Genomic DNA, 18,243 nt, shown 5'->3' on the forward strand with positions numbered 1-18,243 from the left:
CAGAGAAACTAAAACGTTTCCAGCTCTGAACCAGAATTCTTTACCGGTCCCATAAATAAGCTTTCAGAGGTTTGGAGCTGCTTGCTGCTGCCTCAGAAAGCCCTTCTGGAAAGGTCTTCCTTCCACTTGAGGGCACCTGAAATGACCAAAGCCAACCTCCAGTTAGGCTTGTTCACGTGTCTCCCCTCCCTTGAGATCCATCCACAATGCAGGATTTCAACAGTTAATCTCAAAATCAACAGACCCCCAAATGTAGACATTTCACTGGGTACCACTTCGAGAGCCAAGTTCATAGCAGCAACAAACTAAATTTAAGCTTACCTGAGGTTTCTTTGGAATCATTATTTTCTTCCTTGTAATCTTCTTCCTCTTTGAGTAAATCTTCTATATCACTGGTCTCATCAATTAAGTTCCTTGACCCCAGTTTCTGACCACTGCTCACTTGAGAAGGCTTTGAAAGCTTTTTTCTAATAGCCTCGTCATTTTCTGAGTCCTCTTCCTCTGCACTGAGCGAGGAGCTTTCTTTAGATTTATCTTCCAATGCAAACGCCTCTTCAGCTGTGCAATGCCCAGAATCGGAAGTCATGAGGGCTGCTTTCTTCATCGGCAAAGACTTCGGATTCACACGGTTACTCTGGCGATTAGCTGGCGACAGCCCTGCTTTACTACCTTCTCCAACAGCCTTTGATCCTGAAATGCCCCCCTCTCCTGCAGTGCAGTCCTCTTCTTCACTGCTTTCATCAGCTTCCTCTGCTTCCCCTTCTTCCGCTGAGCTCCTCTCAAGGTCATCGTCACTGTCAGCAAATGCTGGCAAATCCATTTCACTGTCTTCTTCCAACTCTTCAAGTTTCCGTCGTTTGACGCCCTTACCAGCCATATACTGATCAGTCATCTCAGCATTTTGCTCCTCTTCTGCTTCCTCATCACTAGAGCCGTTTTCCAACTCATCATCTTCGGATATTTCATCATCTTCTTCATCATCACTATCTCCAGATTCATCTTCATCTCCAAAAATGGCTTTCCGACTCATTCGCCCAGTTTTTAAGTCCATTTGTTTTTCCTCCTTTGACATCAACAGCCTATGTTGCCAAGGAAATGCAAAATAATTTAACTTGTACATTAATCAGTTAATCTAGAAATGGCAATATAGTCAACGAAAATATAAAGAAATAGAAAATGTCAAGGAATTGTTTAAGACGACATAGCATAGGGAAAAAAAGATCTGATAAAAATTGGAACATTTAATAAACAAACTCAGGCATGGCTCCCTAACACCATACTTCAAAAGAACTTATAGGGAGAATAAAGAAATAAGCCTTTTTTTAAAAAAAAAATCTAATTTTAGAAAAAAATTGCTTAAAAAGGAAGTTAGTGTTTTGTAGATCTTTTGGAAAGCTGATTTATTTCTAAGCTAAAAACACATGATCCTTAAGAGAAATGGCCGAGTCCAGGCCCAAGGCAGGAAAAGGGCAAAATGAGCCTGGATCCTCTTGTTTTGTCAGAAAGTAAGAAATGCTGAAAGACTAACAGAGACAGTTGAAAGGACACAGGAGACAGGCTGAAGGCTCCCATGGCCAAATTTGGGACAGCATAGGCATCAGGAAGAATAATGATAGTGATGGAAGATAACCCATGGAACAAAATGCAAGTATATTAGTCAGCAGTGATACGGAAATAAAGGGGAGAAGTGAAAGCTCTTTGTTAAAAATGCCAGCTAACAAATGTAGGAGGAATGACAGAGGAAGAACATCCATTTTAAGTCACCAGTGCCATAACTGACAGACAAGAATCATCAGGAGGCTAAAATCACAGGATGAAAGAAAACTGTATAAAGCTAATTAACATAGCAAGATATGTAAAATTATGAAAACACAAATTAGAAAAAAACTAAAAATCATACCATAAGAGATGGATAAGTTAGAATACAGCAATAATAGGCCAGGTATAGTGGCAGGATACAGATATAATAGGCCAGGCATAGTGGCTCACATCTGTAATCCCAGGACTTTGGGAGGCCAAGGCGGGAGGATTGCTTGAGCCCAGGAGTTCAAGACCAGCCTGGGCAACATAGTGAGACCTCGTCTCTAGAAAAAAACTAAAAAATTAGCCAGGTGTGGTGGCACACTCCTATAGTCCCAGCTACTTGTGGAGCTGGAGTGGGAGGATCACTTGAGCCTGGGAGTTCAAGGCTGCAGTGAGTCAAGATCACGCCACTGCACTCCAGCCTGGGAGACAAAGTGAGACTTTGTCTCAAAAAAAAAAAAGAATATCCCAATAATAACAAAATGATGACTACATGAAGACTGTATAGAAAAAGGAAGTGCTCAGAATATAGAAATAAAATTAGGTATTTTAACTATAACTGTATTAGAAGAGAGTATTCTTGTAGACAAGGATGACTAAAAGGATATGGAAAAATGAAAGTAGATAACAACACTCATTATAAAAGAGTGATCTTTCGGCGAACACTTCGTATCTGTCAGGCATCGTGCTAGGTAGTTTATGCACACTGTAACAAATTACATACTAGGTAATCTCAAAAATTTCAGATAAATTTTACTGGGAATCATCAATCAATCCAACAAAACCAATGTTTTGCAAACATCCACTATGTATAAAGGTATATAAATTCCCAACCCAGACTGAGAAATAATTCACATAAGCCACACATCCATGGAAACCTACCCATGGGAGATAATACAACATAATCTAAATAAAACTTTCAGAGACAAGGCATGTGGCTTCTGGACAGCCACAAACTCCCTGACTGTTCTAGTGTTTTGGCCACCAAAAGAAAGCGGAGTGCCCTTAGGTCTCTTAAAAAAAAACAAAAAGTAACCTATGGAAGATGGTGTGGTATTTGAAGAATATTTGGGGTCTGTTGAAAAATGCATCCTGTATTTTATTTCAAGAAAATACTCCCTCGTAATGTCAGGTAAGTGAAAAGCCCTCAGAGACACATACACACACACCCACAAAACCAAAACAACCTAGAATGAATTCCACCAAAATGTGTTATGATAGCAGAATTACACATCTTCTAAAATGTATCTTTTTATTAAAAATAGAAAAAAAGCAGACTTCTCCTTGATTATCTATATCCTCTGACCCAAGTGGCTTGGAACCAGCAAACAGCGTCACCCGACTTGAAGCCATCTTGGCATCAGTGGTGGACATGGTGGAGATGAGACTCTGGACCAGCTCATGGATGGGCCCCACCTCGTCCTGTCAAGGCCACCAAGAAAAGGCACGTGAGGAAAGCACAAAGATCCTGGAGAGACACTGGTTTCACTCAGTTTCTCAAAATTATCTTAGACACATTTCCTGAGAACCTTTCTTAATGCCTCAAAAAGCAGAGAAGAAAATCCTTAGAGCAAAGCTTGAAATGGATCCCCATCTCCATTAAACTTTTCCAAACTTCAGGGAGTATGTAACCTGATAACCTAAACACCTAGCTAGAAAAATCTCAGTTCCAGTGCTACAACAATGCTAGCTTTTCTAACATCTTTAAATAACCCTGATTTTAACTCATTAAAATTCAACTACAGAACTAAGAAATCAACATTTAAAATCCACTTTAAAATACAGAATGAGGAGACCATTGTGAATGAGAAAAGGACCAATGAGAACTGGCAAGCACACTGATTTTGTAGAAACGGGGATGGGCTGTGCAGGCGCCACATGGCAGCAGGGCCCGCGCTGGGGCCATGGATCAAGGAGGCCTGGAGGACAGGACTCTTCTGTTTGGTAAAATGAAAAAAAAAAAAGGTATTATTTTTATCCTATATATTTACAATATGCATTTGGGCCTTTATTATAAGTACAAGAGAAAAATCTTCAATAAGTAAAAGCTGAGTACCTTACTTTTTGTGATTAAAAAACAGATTCAGAAAGAGTAATGAGAGTTCAGAACAATGACTCCCGTCTCACCGATACCTGAAAACCGTGGCTGCCACCAAGGCAACATAGACAGCGTCTTTGTCATACAGCACACCCCAACCCCAGAAAGAGGCGCATAAACCAGCTTCTCCTTCTCATTTAAACAGCGCTTCTTTTGTTGTTCAGGAAGAGCACAAGGGTCTGAGAGGAAACCGATGTCACTCATGGCAAAATCTTCTACCCCTGGAAGACAGGATCCAAAAAGCAAGCTTCAGCTGACAAGAAGTCAGAAGTATCTACTGTTGACTGGGGGGTTAAAAACGAGCCATAGTCCAAGGGCTTAACCCATGACACTAAAGAAGGGCATTGTGCCACACTGGAACAGTGGCCCTCTAGCTACAAGACAAGAGGTCAGAGAAGAGGGGATTTGGTAACACCTTTGCAGGCCTACACACAGCTGGGTTACTTTTAAAACCTCCAGCAAGGCCATCTTCCCTTGTTTGGTCACTTTTCAGTTTTTCTGAGAAATAATGCCATCCCAAGAATCCTATGTGTAATTCTAGTATGTTCTACAACAAGAGAATACCTGGCATGTGAATTTGGCTTTTATTTTTCAAGTGTGCTCCTCTTAAATAACCATAAAGTGACACCTGCCGGTCACATTTGATGTTTGTTTGGCTATCCTCTGGGTTTGTCAAATCTTCCATCCTAGAAAAATAAACTCAATCATACAGTAGAAATGAATGCCAAAGTTCCTATACCTCCTTTCATGTGTCAGTGACTCATCACACTCTTGTCCACTAAGCACGTCATTTAGAAAACTAGAAAATGAGGAAATAAGGAAGCACCGTTCACCATCCAGCAGAGGAAAAGGGGCAGGAACACAACTGTGTCTCTAGGCTGAAAGTGACATTTTCATTCCGGAAGACACCAGACAGGGAGATGATGTCCACCTGGGGTCAGGGAAGAGTGAAGAACATATTCAGAAAATCCCTTTCTGGAAGAGGGTGAGCCTGTGCTCTGGGATTTTTGCTGTGGTTTGGATTCTGGCAGGTGGAGAAAGGATATCCCAGGCTGAGAAAACCACAGCACAAAGAAGAGCACAAAGGAAGGAAACTGAAGGCACACACGAGGACTCAAGCACCCGGGCACAAAGGCAGCATCACTGAAAACTGAGGATGAACGTAGGATGGGGCCACATCCTGTAGCCTTAAATGCTTCCAAGTCCTCCCATTCTCCTAAACATCTTATAATTAATTTACTCCCAAAGGCACAGCATCTTTGAGCAATGACATAAGTAGACATTTTCCATCAACTACACTTCTACCCCCACTATTCAAATAGGCACAAAATAAATTCTACCACTCTTCTTTTTCCAGTCTGTTTAGCTTTGAAATATATGGCCCAGGAAGAAAAAGTTTACAATCGCTTTTTACCTGTCTGCCAGGATATAAGGGTGAGAAGTTTGCCATGTGAGAGGCCTAAACTTCACAACTGTAATAAAATGGCCCAGATTGTGGATTTCTTGGTTTTGATATTCTCCATGCACCATTCCAGAATGGTAGAACAGCTTGGCACCCTCAACATTAAAGGAAAATTAAAAATTAAATTCCAATTAAATTCTCATCAATACTGCAACAAAATAAAAGCTCTTCTTGTTTACAAGAAGCAATCCTAAGAAGGGAGATTTGCAGCAAAGCCACTGTTCTGAGGCTTTCAGAGCCTTGCTGGCTTCTTTCAGGACTTATTAGAACCCCACAGAGGCAGAGTGCTCTGCGGCTGAGCAGGTTCATCTGTCTAAGTATGGTGAGAAGAGCGAGGTGAGGCATCTGAGCACAGAAATGTTTCTGTGGCTGATGGACCAAAGCAGCATGGAAAGGAAGGGGCAGTGCCCGGTCCTGTAGCTGGCAGAAACTTCTGATGTACTCTATTAAGTCCCGACCCCAAAACAGCCAGACACTGCCTGGTGCAGCAGTGAGATACACCAAGAGACCCAGAATAAGCACCCTCTTGAGGGAAACCTTCCAGAGACTGTGAACACATACACAAAGGGAATTCAGGAGCCGAATCCGAATCCTAGAGAGACTTAGCAATGCCTCTTTAGTCTTTTTTTTTTTTTTTTTTTTTGTGAGATGGAGTCTCACTCTGTCACCCATGCTGGAGTGCAGTGGCACGATCTCAGCTCACTGCACGTTCTCCCTCCCAGGTTCAAGCAATTCCATGTCTCAGCCTCCTGAGTAGCTGGGATTACAGGTGCATGCCACCACACCTGACTAATTTTTGCATTTTCAGTAGAGACAGGGTTTGGTCATTTTGCGCTGAGCTCAAAACTCCTGGCCTCAAGTGATCCACCTGCCTCTGCTTACCACAGTGCTGGGATTACAGGCATGCACCACTGCATTGGGCCTCTTCAGTCTGTTTTAGTAGGATTATATTTTAGTATCCAACAATTATTTCTCTTCCTACAGGGTAAACTTCTATCCAGAACCTGTGTTTTAATTGCTTCTTTGTCTTGTTCAGTTGTTTATTATGCTTGAAGGAGTCAAGGTGGGTGAGGACTCCCATAATTTTAGGAAAACCATATACTTGACAGATGTTTAGAAACTCAAACGTTTCCATTTCAAACCCAAAGCTGCCATCTGTAAGCATCAGTACCTACAAACAGAACACATCATTTCTCAAAGAAACTACCAAAACAGACCACCTACACTAGGGGTTGGCAACTGGCCATGGGCCAAATCCAGTCCATCACCTGTGTTTGTAACTAAAGTTTTATTGGAACACAGCCACATTAATTCATTTACATATTGTCTGTGGCTGCCTGTGCACTACAACTGCAGAGCTAAGTAGCTGCAAGAGATGTGATCCACAAAGCCAAAAATATTTACTATCTGGTCCTTGACAGAAAAGTCGCACTCCAGACTAAGTCAAATGACTACACAGGCATCACCCAGACAGAGAAACCACCACCCTCTTACTTGCTCTAAAAGCTAACCATAAGACAATGTCCACTAGGATATAAACTTCCATTTTAAGAATTTTAATGCATGAGAAGTAACTCAGAAAAGGCTGGGTCTAACCTGGCCCTTACCTAAGAAATCCTAATTTAAAGAAATGAAGTTTTCTGTAATGTACTTTTAAGCCAAATAACAGGTCTCTGACATCCAAAGAATGGGAAGCAAGTGATAATCAATGAAGTATATTAAATATGTACAGAAAACCAACTTCTTGTTTCAATATCCTCATAGAAAAAAAAACAGTCTTTTTTTTTGAGAAGCATGCAGTGGAAACGTCTATCTTGCATGTTAACTTGTATAACTCAATTGCTCAGAAGTATTTTTTAAATAGGTACCAGTTTAAAATTAAGTCAAAAAACCGTAAGATTATAATGAATGGTAGTCTATAAGAAAATATAAACAGATAAGACCAATTTTTAAAATTTAAGACACTTCAAAGATGCAAAATAATTTCAGAATTGATTCCTGGAAACTTGTAATTTTAATATTAAATACACTTTTGTTCTTATCTTTCCATAGATAAACGAAAAATAACAAAATATGGAAACAGAAATGCCCATCTTTGATTAAACTAAGTAGTTAATAGAATATCAGAAATAGTGAACATTATCATTTCCATAAATGCAAGAGCGTGTACATTTTCCATACACTGAGTACTGTCTAGATTTTCTATTGATAAATTCTGACCACTTCTTCAGGCAATTCATGTACTCTAGCATTATCATTAAGGATGAAGGTTCTGGAACCATCGAGAAGAAAAGTCCCATCTTCACACAAGTTACTTAACTGCTGGGAGCCTCTATTTCATCTTTTGTAAGCTACAGATAATGCCTACTCACCTGAAGGGTGTATCAAGGGTCTATGTAAGCCAAGTTTGTAGAAAGCAGTCAGCATGGTGACAGGAAGGGTCCAAGAAGAAATGACAATTACTATGATATATTTTTACATATCTATGTACATATATTAATGAGCTCTTATTAGCTGTGTTCATTAAAGGCTTTCTCCATCCTGTGATGTGCTCTAAGATTTTGGAATACATGTCATTGTGCACATTCCATGTTTATTATCAATATAATAACATTTATTACTATTATTATCATCAATTCAATCACATCTACTGTATCCCTGATGATGATCATGTTTCCTTTAATAATCATAAAACTCTCTTCCCTTCATCACAGGGTAAATAACCTATCACAGTGCTGTAAGTCTCCATCAGCACCCCAGGATGCCCCTGCTGACTTACCAGATCTGCTGCTTTAGCCAGATAAACTATCACGTTAATGTCACACCCACATTCAATAATGGTGAGTCTGCACTTTTTACCTGTAAGTGAAAAGATGAAAACTTTACTTTAAAAAGACCCTGAAAAAACTGTAACCATCAATGTTAATTTTTATTTTTGTAATTGCATCCAGTAAAACACCATATATGTTTATAGGAGTGTACCAGAAGTTCATTTTTATAAGCAAAAACTGGTAAAATAAAATAAATTCCATCCTGTTTTCCTTGCTGTGTTCTAAATTTAAATAATATCAAAAGTCTACCCAGATGAATAAAAGCGCTCAAACAGGGAAAATTCTGACTTGACAGGCTCCATAATAACCATGATCTTGCTGTTCAGCTGCAGGCCAATGTCTTCACCTCTATCAAAACTTCCCGTATTCCCACTATAGCTACAAATATCCTCAAACATAATGTAACAGAATATTCATAATGATAATCATTTCTAAATTAAGGTTATAAGAAAATGGTCAAGAAAATATGGGCTGGGCACAGTGGGAGGCCAAGGCAGGCAGATCCCTTGAGCCCAGGAGTTTTGAAACCAGCCTGGGCCACATGGGGAAACCCCATCTCCCCCAAAAAAACAAAAACAAAAAGGAGGACGGGCGCAGTGCAGCAGGTCATGCCTGTAATGCCAGCAGTTTGGGAGGCCAAGGCAGGTGGATCACTTGAAGTCAGGAGTTCGGGACCAGCCTAGCCAACATGGTGAAACCTCATCTCTACTAAAAGTACAAACATTAGCCAGGCGTGGTGGTGCATGCCTGTAATGCCAGCTACTCAGGAGGCTGAGGCAGGAGAATTGCTTGAAGCCAGGAGACAGAGGTTGCAGTGAGCTGACATCGTGCCACTGCACTCCAGCCTGGGCAACAGAGCAAGATTCTGTCTCAAAAAAAAAGGAGGGGGGTGAAGAAAAATTAGTCAGGTATGGTGGCATACACTACTCAGGAGGCTAAGGTAGGAGGATTGCCTGAGCCTGGGAGGTTGAGGCTGCAGTGAGCTGTAATCACACCACTGCACTCCGGTCTGTGCCACAGCGTAAGACTGTCTCAAAAAAAAGGAAAAGAAAATATGGATGCTCCAAAGATAAAGAAAAACTTCAATCTAACTATATTACTGCAATAACAAGAGACTTCAGAGTGTGCATTGCCATTCTACCACTGGAAGTTTATTTCATCTTCCTTCAAACTTGGAAAGGTCACCATCTCCCAAAGCAGACAATTCTTACAGGAAAAAGAGAAAAAGCACATTTCCACCAGCATGTGGCTTCATAAGGGCAAGCATGTGCACCTGGCACATAGGAGGTACGTGCTCTCTGTTAAATGATGTGTTCACAGTGACCAGGCCTGCTAGACCCTTCCAAGGAACATGCTTGGTAAAGCCATAGAGCAGTCAGGATAAGATACGTATCACATCCTTATCTCTAGGAACTTACCCTTTTCTGAAGCTATAGCCAACAGTAAAAGTATAAAAGAGGTAACATAATATAACAATATTTAACATGCTCCACTCAAGTAAACAACAAACACACGCATGTCCCTCAGATGACAACAGCCACGCCAACTCTGTGTCTGGCATCTCCTACCTGACACGATCGTCACAGGGCCTCTGATCTCGGTCAACTTCTACCAGGTGAAGTTCGGAATGAGGCATTATATCAAAGTGCTCTTTCCAACTTTGGAGGCCCCGTCACCACTGCCACTATTGATGGGGGCTCTAGTGGAGTTCAATCAACCACTGGCATATGATGTCTTTTGTCTTCAAATCCTGAGTCCTATTCATTTAAAAAAAAAAAAAAAAGTAAACTCACTTTCAAAATAGAGTAAAAGGTATCAACCTTGTAAGTAGACTTTTTTTTAGTATACTTATAGATATGAGTACTTTAGTGTATTTTATAGAGAGTACAACAGACAATATATAAATAAAATTAATTTGTCATTTATTAACTTGTTAACTTCTGCCCCTATCCAAATAATTACTGTTTAATAAAGATGTAACAAGATGACTTCAATAGTATAGAGAGTTGAAAATTAAACACTCCTTAAATCTGACTGTTTTAGGAGTGATTTTAATAATTTTTAAAAAATCAAAAAGTAAATATCGAGGCAGTGCATCATAACAGATAAGAGCAGAGGCTCTGGAGTTAAATTTGGCTCTCCTACTTACTGGTTATATGATTGGAGGGAACGTGTTTTCTTGACCCCAGTTTTCTTGTCCATAAAATGAGGACAAGAACGATTCCTACTCCGGTGAGGCTGCTGGAAGGATTTAGTTGAATAACGTTTAAAGTACACTGCTAAGAATATCACAAGACTCACTAAATAAAGCTATGTTAGTATTAAATATTGTAATTTTTGTATTTTATATTACAACTACATAAAACATATCCAAGGGGGAAAGCACACTTATCACCATAGAAACAGTTTAAAGTTTAGGAACAAACAAATTCTGTAAATTCTTTTATCCTGGGCAAGAAACACCAACCAGTGTGCAGATGCTGGAGGCAAGGCAGCTTCTATGGGAAAGGCTTCTCACATTTTAGTAAAAGTCACATACCATGCATCTCCTTGTCCTTTGGAGCTGGACTAGACTTGTGAATACAAATGTCACCTGTGAAAGGCTCCTACTATTTAAAAAGAATCAATGGAAGAAGCACCAGACTGCAGCTAAACACACCTGTGAAAGGATTGAGCCATCTGCACAGCGGACTGAACTGCAACAGCTTTGGGATTTCTCTTCGCAGCATCTTCTTCATCCCCTAGCTGGAGATCCTGCAGATGCCACTTCTTTTTCTTTTCAGCTTTGGACCCACTATTTTTCTTTCTGTGTTTCTTCTAGTCTCCATAGTTGCCATTTGCCAATAACAAGTAACTAACCTACAAGGAAGAAGGTTGGGATAAGGAGGTGGGAGAAGCATTTACAATCCAGGCAATACCCAGAAAAAAAACCAATAAATCTCATTTATTTCTTTATGAAGAGATGATGTATTTGTTCACCGAACAAGGGTAGAAACTGATTAATCATCCCCAATTTCTTTTCTCTCTGTTATGCTATAAATTAGATGACTTACTTCTGCTAAAGTTACATTTCATGGTTAAGTTACTTTTTATTCATCTTAAGTGTCAACATCAACAGCATGAATTTCTGCAAGGATGGAAATATTATATATCTGCACTTTTTGGTCATTTAGCCATTAGCCTCATGTGGTTACTTAAAATGTACTTAGGGAAACTGAAGAAAGTGAATTTTTAATTAATTTCATTCTAACTCTGAATAGTCACATGTGGCTACCATACGGGATGGCTCAGACCTAGATAACAACTGGTCTAATGAAGTGGTTTCCTAACTTAATCTACATTTTAATAAAAAATTATAAACATTTTTATAAACCTCCAATATGATTGAAGTATTACTTTTAGTACCTGTTGACTCTGTAAAACTCCTAAATTACAACTCATCTACATACATTTGAAAAACAGCAATATCTGTATGTGTGAGATATGACTGTTTCTAGATGATGCCTGGAGACCCCATGGACTTACAGAGACCCTTTCAGTGATTTCTGAGGTACCTGGGAATCTGTGGTCAATAAATTGGTAATCACTGAATTAGTGAGCTTTTTTAGGAAATCAGGCTCCATAAAATCTGCATAAAATCAACCATCCTGGCTGCTTTTATGGGCTGGCATTGAATATCTGTGGCTTTCCCAGGTGCATGCTACAAGCTGTGTGTGGATCTATCATTCTGGGGTCTGGAGGATGGTGGCCCTCTTCTCATAGCTCCACTAGGCAGTATGCCAGTGGGAACTCTGTGTGGGGGCTTCCACCCCATATTTCCCTTCCACACTGCCTTGGCAGAGATTCTCCATGAGGGCCGCACCCCTGCAGCAAACTTCTGCCTAGACAACCAGCTCTTTCCATACATCCTCTGAAATCTAGGCAGAGGTTCCCAAACCTCAATTCTTGGCTTCTGTGCACCCGCAGGCTCAACACCACATGGAAGCTGCCAAGACTTTGGGCTTGCACCCTCTGAAGCCATGGCCCGAGCTATACCTTGGCCCTCTTTAGCCACAACTGAAGCAGCTGGGATACAGGGCATTGAGCCCATAAGCTGCACATAGCAGGGGGGCCCTGAACCTGGCACAGGAAAGCATTTTCCCTCCTAGGCCTCCATGCTTGTGATGGGAGGGTCTGCTGTGAAAGTCTCTGATGTACTCTGGAGACATTTTCCCTATTGTCTTGGTGATTGACATTCAGCACCTCATTGCTTGTGCAAGTTTCTCCAGCAGGCCTGAATTTCTCCCCAGAAAATGTTTTTTTTTTTTTTCTATTGCATCATCAGGCTGCACATTTGCCAAACTTTTATGCTCTGCTTTCTCTTGAATGCTTTGCTGCTTAGAAATTTCTTCTACCAGATACTCTAAATTATCTCTTTCAAGTTCAAAGTTTCACAGATCTCTAGGGCAGGGGCAAACTGCCATCGGTCCCTTTGCTAAAGCATAACAAGAGTCACTTTTGCTTCAGTTTCCAAGAATGTCCTCATCTCCATCTGAGACCACCTCAGCCTGGACTTTATTGTCCATATCACTATCAGCCTTTTGGTCAAAGCCATGTAACAAGTCTCCAGGAAGTTTCAAACTTTCCCACATTGTCCTGTCTTCGGAAGGTCAACTTCTGCGGGATTTCAGGAGCCAGAGGAGGTACACTGGACTATCTGAATTCTTGAGTTTTTCAATCTGTTTATACGATTAGACTACTCAACCTCTGGTAGAGATATCTCTCTGTCTTGCCTTCCTTACTGAGGCCACCTGCAAGACAGAGAAGGAAAGGGACCAGTGCAGCTACAGTGGAGGAGCCTTTGCTTAGGCTGATTGAGAAAGTCACTGCCAGAATGAGCATGCACTGGATGGCAGAGGCTGGCTGCTTCTTGTACTGTGCCTCACCTCTGTACAACCTGTCTACTGATGAGAAAAGACACATCCAGCCAAACACAGAGGAGCTGGGAAGGCTCATCTCTGCTTTCTCCTCACATCTGTCTTAGTTTGACTCTTCATTTTGAAGCCAATAGAAGTTCAGTCAACCTTGGCCAAGAGGGAGTTTTATTTTCACAGGTGGTAGCTCATGCATAATAACCTTGAAACATGAGTGAAAACAAAAACAAGGGTCAAAACGGGTCTGGTCCTCATGGACACTGAAGGTGGAGAGTGGTTCTAGATTCAAAGCATCTCTAGGAGCTAGTATGTAGTAGCTGAGTTGGACCATCCTTCCGCTGCTCTCCCATTCATTTAGCCCCATTCTTCATGGCTACAACTATATGTCCTTTAACCAAATGACAATATTTGTAGCTTTAATTTCTATCCTTCCATTACTTAGAATCCATAGTGGCTGTGACTATTTCTGGTGGTACATCTCAGTGTCTCATTTAATTAAGAAATAATAAAAATCATATGAAATGCCGAAAATTTCACTCTGCATTTTACCTCAAGTCAGTAGCAGCATTCTAATTGGAATTTTAAAATCCTCAGGAAAGTAAGCTGTGTAATTTCTTTGAAAGATCTTAGCAGAAAACATCGTGCCCTGCTGTCACCTAGAGCAGAAGCTGAGGCTCCTTCAAGGTGCTCTGTGGGCCCTGTGGCTTGGGGGTGAGGGCTTTGGTGGCCTGAGCAGCACATTCTGAGAATGCTTATCCAAAGCAGGTTAGCAGAGTTGCATTCCAGACTACAGACCCTAGCTTAGTATTGAGGTGCTAGAGCCCAAGGCAGTTGCTGAGACCAGCTCGGTTGGGTAAACCCTAACCCAGTGGTGCTAGAGGAATTAAAGACACACACAGAGAAATATAGAGGTGTGAAGTGGGAAATCAGGGGTCTCACAGCCTTCAGAGCTGAGAGCCCCGAACAGAGATTTACCCACATATTTATTAACAGCCAACCAGTCATTAGTATTGTTTCTATAGATATTAAATTAAAGTATCCCTTATGGGAAATGAAGGGATGGGCTGCATTAAAGAAATAGGTTGGGCTAGTTAACTGCAGCAGGAACATACCCTTAAGGCATAAACCGCTCATGCTGTTATTTGTGGCTTAAGAATGCCTTTAAGTGGTTTTCCACCCTGGGTGGGCCAGGTGTTCCTTGCCCTCATTCCCGTAAACCCACAACCTTCCAGCTTGGGCATTAGGGCCATTATGAACATGTCACAGTGCTGCAGAGATTTTGTTTATGGCCAGTTTGGGGCCAGTTAATGGCCAGATTTTGGGGGCTTGCTCCCAATAGCCATCATGAAAGGAACACTCTATTAAGGGGACTAAAGAGGGAAGAAGGTTCATTGAACTTTGATGTATAAGAGGGGTGGTGCCAGCTCCCTGGAATGTCCTTCCTAACTGGGCTAATCCTGTGAACTCCCCATCCCTGATATGCCAGCATGCAGCCTCAGAACACCACACAGTTAATCCTAGATTTACAGTTCATACCATGTCAGGGAGCTACTCACCTCCCTTGAACCCCTACCATGTCTCAGATGATCTCAGATTGCTTCTGTAACGTGGTTGTGCTAAAATAGATAATCTCTAAAATCTGTGTTATTCGTAGGTCAGTAACTCATCCATAATATTATCTAAACTAGGCACAGTGGCTTGCACCTGTCATCCCAGCTACTCGGGAGGCTGAGGCAGGAGAATGGCGTAAACCCGGGAGGCAGAACTTGCAGTGAGCTGAGATCCGGCCACTGCACTCCAGCCCGGGCAACAGAGCGAGACTCCATCTCAAAAAAAAAAAAAAAAAAAATTATCTGAGGGGTGGGTAAAAGTAAAATAAATTAAGTTTAACTGTCATTTAAGTTTGAGAGAATGTCAACAATAGATTTGTTCCTATTAAAAATATTTTGACCAGCCATGGTGATGTGTGCCTGTAGTCACAGCTACACAGGGGGCTGAGGGAGGAGGACTGCTTGAACCCAGGAGGTTGAGGCTGCATTGAGCCATGATTGTGCCACTGAACTCCAGCCTGGGCACTGTTGAAAAAAAAAAATTGCCATAGCGTTTGGAAATAGCAGGGGCTTTGGATGTGAGCAGGCTTGGCCAAATCCAAGCTCTGTATTTCCTGGCTGTGTAACTTAACTTTTTTGATACTCTCTAAGCCTCAGTTTCTACTTCTGTGGAAGAAGGGGTAGGTGCAACCTGACATTCATGATTATGGTGGAAAGTGATAGAAATACTGAATTTAAGTCACCAGCTTTGTACTAAACATTAGTAAACTCTTCAAGAAGTCATGTTGATAAGGATTTGGACCAAAGAATTATTGTACAATTTAAAAAGTATTGTTCAAGAGAATATTAATAAAATTGCTGTTATGTTTTATTTACAAACTGTATGTAAACACAATAAAATGTTTTATAACTATGCAGATGTTGATAACCCTGTCTACTGAATACACTATACTTAGCAATATGACAATGATCATAATATTACAGTAGACTTTGAGGATCACGTAGATAACGTTCATATCACTTTTCAAATAGTTACATGCTTTAATACTCACAATATTAGCATTTAGGTCCTATCATTGTCTTCATTTTACAGAGGGTGAAGTTGACACAGGTTAACTTTCCAAAGATTACCCAGCTCTCCGGAGGTAGAACTAGTGTTGAACTCAGGTCTTTCTGATGTGTGCACCAACTTGCTGGTCCACTCTGCTATTCTCTCCAGTCTTCTCCTCAGGCAGTTAAATGACCTGATCTTGTGCTCCCCTAGAAACTCCATGTTCCCTATATCTCTTTCTTGTAGGTTAAGACCAGTGCGTGTTGCTGCTGTGGAAAGAGATGCCCATGCAAGTGAGAAATGGGACAACTGTCCAGGAATTCACCAAGGTTGGGTCCCCTGCTGTCCAGCACCAGGGGAAGGTCCTCTGGTCCTTCAGCATTTTCTTCTTCTTTGAGTGTTGCTTCAGAAGTGCTGTTATTCCAAAGTTGCTGGTCATCTTTCTTTTAGTCAGGCAAACAATTTCCTTTGCTGCCTGTTCCATACAAGCCTTGGTTTTTGTGCTTCTGGGAGCAACAGGCTTCCTCCTCACAGCTGTGATGTCTCTGGATCAGTGCCTGACCATTTACAAGCCTCTGCATGACCCCACCATCATGAGCCTGAGGACTTGCTTCCTCCTGCTCACTGCCTGCTTTGTCATGGACTTCACTCTCATCACTGGTCTCGTGGTGAAGGTTTCCCAGTTGTCTTTCTGCGGACCCCATGTCATCCCTCATTTCTTCTGTGACCTCGGCCTTCTGATCCAACTCTCCTGTTCTGACACCAGATCTATTGAGATGTTGGCCTTTGGCTTCATTTTGTTCACTCTTTTTACTCCCTCATTATAACCACCACTGCATATGGTAACATAGTAGACATAATTGTATGGCTCCCATCGGCCAAGGAGTGGCAGAAAGCTTTCTCCACCTGCTCCTCTCACCTCATTGTCCTCTCTCTAGTGTATGGCAGCTATGTCTTCATATATGTGAAGCCAAAGCAAATGGACAGGTTGGACTCCAACAGAGAGGCTGCTCTTGTGAACACGATGGTGACCCCGCTGCTGAACCTGCTTATCTCCACTGTGTGGAACAAGCACGTCCACCAGGACCCGAGGGAGACTATGTGCAGAATGAAGATACCATGATCTTTTAAAAAGTGCATTGCATAGCCTTGGAACAGAAGGCTTTAGAGAACCATTTTTCCCCAGTCCAGTGGTGTGCGGTCAACAGAATTTCCAGTGGAGAGTCTCTAGTGGAGCTCACTTAACCTCTCTGCACGTCTCCAGCAAGGTGGAAACCTCTGTTCTCTCAAGGTCACATTTTGTTTGGTATGCATAACTATCTTCTCCCTCAGTATCCCATGTGTTGATAACAATCTATTTTAATTATAAAATCACTTACTGAATTTTTATTCTTCCTCCTGATAAAACCCATGTGCTTGAATTTATCAAAATATATTCATTTACACTCTTTTCATTTCACTTCATCTCTAGCCATAAAAAGGATTCAGCAGAATTAATTACTATTTACCAAAATGCACTTAATAATTAAATGATGGAAGATTGTATATTGGGCCATATATACTATGGAAGGGGTGAGTGTATCGGGGAGGAAGATATCAAACCACATTTGTGTGATTTCTTCCAAAAAATCAAGAAGATAGGATCTAAGTTATTTGCTTACCTACTTCCTATTGTTAATGAAAATAACATAAACAAATTAAGCATTTTTTTCTGGTGGACTTATGTTATCAACTACTTGGTTATTTCCTGATTGATAACCTATTTTAAAGATTACATTTCTTTATTATTTAATCCTTAACCATTATGCGCCTTTAGCTCCTATTTCCAGGTTAGAAATGCATCTGTTTTAACTTCAGAGGAAATACTTCCAAAAAGATTGATATCATTTTGTTGTTGTTGTTTTAATTTAAACTCTGAAGTTAGATAATTGTTTCCATATGCTGATATCTATTTCTACTTAATATTTTAATAGATATAAAGGAGATTTCCTAAGAATGGTATTTTTTATTTTAATTTTTTATTTCCATAGGTTTTGGGGGAACAGGTGGTGTTTTGTTACACAGATAGATTCTTAGTGGTGATTTCTCAGATTTTGATGCACCCGCCTCACCCATGCAGTGTCCATTGTACCCAGTGTGTAGTCTTTTTTTTTTTTTTTTTTTTTTTTGAGACGGAGTCTCGCTCTGCCGCCCAGGCTGGAGTGCAATGGCCGGATCTCAGCTCACTGCAAGCTCCGCCTCCCAGGTTGACGCCATTCTCCTGCCTCAGTCTCCCAAGTAGCTGGGACTACAGGCACCCGCTACCACGCCCGGCTAGTTTTTTTGTATTTTTTAGTAGAGACGGGGTTTCACCGTGTTAGCCAGGATGGTCTCGATCTCCTGACCTCGTGATCCACTCGTCTCGGCCTCCCAAAGTGCTGGGATTACAGGCTTGAGCCACCGCGCCCGGCCCCAGTGTGTAGTCTTTTATCCCTCAACCCCTCTCACACTTTCCCCCAAGTACCCAAAGCCCATTGTGTCATTCTTATGCCTTTG

At 41.2% G+C, this 18,243-nt stretch overlaps 1 pseudogene across 1 annotated transcript in view; it reads right to left on the reverse strand.

Moving 5' to 3' along the window:
• The window catches only part of LOC112631026, a 121,114-nt pseudogene extending 104,702 nt beyond the window's left edge, over positions 1-16,412 (reverse strand). Inside the window, exons 1-12 of the transcript XR_003121061.1 lie at positions 16,241-16,412; positions 15,844-15,977; positions 10,854-11,011; positions 9,763-9,951; positions 8,143-8,222; positions 6,346-6,534; positions 5,316-5,458; positions 4,466-4,587; positions 3,937-4,122; positions 3,087-3,225; positions 322-1,080; positions 45-136 (exon numbers count right to left, since the gene is read on the reverse strand). The product of XR_003121061.1 is annotated as a ribosome biogenesis protein BMS1 homolog (transcript). The remainder of the gene's footprint in view (positions 1-44; positions 137-321; positions 1,081-3,086; positions 3,226-3,936; positions 4,123-4,465; positions 4,588-5,315; positions 5,459-6,345; positions 6,535-8,142; positions 8,223-9,762; positions 9,952-10,853; positions 11,012-15,843; positions 15,978-16,240) is intronic.
• Positions 16,413-18,243: the final 1,831 nt, after the last annotated feature.

This window comes from Theropithecus gelada, chromosome 9 (genome assembly GCF_003255815.1).
Source record: "Theropithecus gelada isolate Dixy chromosome 9, Tgel_1.0, whole genome shotgun sequence".
In the NCBI taxonomy this organism is placed as follows: Eukaryota; Metazoa; Chordata; class Mammalia; order Primates; family Cercopithecidae; genus Theropithecus; species Theropithecus gelada.